Consider the following 2,445-nt stretch of genomic DNA (forward strand, 5'->3'; position numbering starts at 1 on the left):
TTTACTCTATAGTCATTATAGCCTATCATCATCATCATTTAATGTCCGTTTTCCATGCTGGCATGTGTTGGATAGTTCCATAGGAACTGGCCAATATAGCTGGATGCCCTTCCTTGCCAAACACTTAACAGAGCACACTGGGTGCTTTTTTACATGGCACCAGCAGCAGTGAAGTCACTAAATAACTTGCAAGACAAGACCCATCAACTGAGGTGGGGAGCAGTATTGAGGGACACAAAAAGGAGTCTTGCATTACAGATAAAAACATGGCTGACTCAGGTGGGAGAGAGTGAGAGAGAGAGAGAACATGGTGGTGATGGGGAGTGGACCAGGGACTGGAGAGGGTGAGTTCTGGAGAGGGTGAGTTCTGGAGATTGTGAAAGATGAGTGGTAGATGGAGGGGGATGTAATGAGTGGGCACAGGTATGGGGAGGGGGTAGGGAAGAGATTCAAAGGGACATAGTGTGTGCCAGTAGGTATGTGAGGTAGAGTAGGGGAATCCAGCACGTCGTGTGCATGGGTGGTGGGAGAGGTTTGTTTGGGGATAGATTATGTGCAGGAGGTGAGGGACAAGGACATAAAGGATATGCTTTTATAGCCTTGATTTTACTAAGCTGGGCAGGTCTTCTCAAGCACAGTAAATCACCAATCGTCTCAGTCTTTCGTCACCACCTCTATGAGGCTGAAATACATGCATTACACACACACATACATACGTATGTATGTATAAACACTAATACATTCATGAGTGTATGTAGGGGGGTGTAATAAATTGAGTTCTAAACTAATACATATTGTGCTGTAATTGAGGATAACAAGTTCACTTCCAAACCTTGTGATTTCAGGTTCAGTCCCACTGCACTGTACCTTGAGCAAATATCTACTATAGCCCTTGACCAACTGAAGCTATGTGAGTCGATCTGACAGACAGAAAAAGGAAAGAAACCTGTCATATATATGTGCATGTTTGTGTGTGTGTGTGTGTGTGTGTGTTTGTTTATATCTGCAGTCACTGATACAAAAGTTTGAGAGATGCTGCTGGCACTTCTATCAATCATTCACTTACTTTGTACCTTTGAAGCATTGTGAAATAAGAGATACTTTACTTGGAAAACAAGGGTTAGTGTCAGGAAGGGCATCAAACTAAAATAATGCCTCATCAACATATACATCTAACCCATGCAAGCATGGAAATCCAGACATAAAAGCAAATGAATAATATGTTTGTCTGTGTGCACATATTATATATATATATATAAGGGAACAAATTTTCATTTAAACATATTATACTGAAAACATCGTATTCTAAGTGTTAATAACTTTTTATTAAACATTTTTCATATTTGTATATTAGACTCTTATAGTTTGTTTGGAATAATAAAACTTCCTCATCTTTATCAATGCCTCCTGGTTATCTACCTCTCAACATCATTCTTCTTAACATGGAGTGGTTGTAGCTTCTGTACAGCCTCCTTTATGGTGAGCATCTTAAGTTTAGTTATGCTTTCCCCATCAGAATTTGATTGTTAGAGTTTTACAGCTTCAGATCTGTATTTGTGGTGTACATTGTATGTTAATTGTATGTTAATTGTAGCCTTGTGGTGTAAAATTAATTTTGCTTCCATAATCAGTTATGTATTACTGTGGAGAAATCTGTTATGGAAGTTATGGAAGTATTTTCTGTTAATATTTTCCCATCTGGTTTTGTTTTATGATGTGTGATATAATGTGAAGCAACTGCTCTCTGTTTTAAATCATGGTGAGCATACAAGTGGGTGTTGTACTTGTTTGGTCCACTATAAAGTTGGAATCATCACGTCTGCAAGTTTTTGATTAGAATAAAACAAACATTAACTTAACATTTAAAACAAAGAACAGTTGCTACCACACACTATACCAAACAACAAAAGCAAATTGGACAGGAAAATATTAACAAAAAATACTTAGAAATTCTCCCCAGTAATAGATGATTCCTTATGGAAGCAATGATAAAAAGCAACAACATTTACATGATATAAATGCAAATCTGATGATGCAATACTCTAACAAATTCTGGAAGGACAGTCTATATAAAGACAAACCACCCACTGTTAAAAGGGTAATACAAAAACCAAAACTGTTTTCCATCCTAAAGAAAAGGCTGAGATAGTCTGGAAACATTGGTAATGATCAATATAGAAGCTTTAATGTTCCAAACAAACTATTAGGGTCTGATAAACAAAAGAACTTTAATCCAAAAAGATTATATTAGAACATAGTCATGTTTTGAATATACATAATATACATATACATACAATATACATAAGTATATTGTATGCATGCATGTGTTTACACACACACACATATATATATATATGCATATTATAGATACATACACTTATATATAACTTATCTATACATACACATGCATGCATACAAACACATGTATATATGCATATATATATA

Source organism: Octopus bimaculoides, chromosome 3, assembly GCF_001194135.2.
Source record: "Octopus bimaculoides isolate UCB-OBI-ISO-001 chromosome 3, ASM119413v2, whole genome shotgun sequence".
Lineage (NCBI taxonomy): Eukaryota > Metazoa > Mollusca > Cephalopoda > Octopoda > Octopodidae > Octopus > Octopus bimaculoides.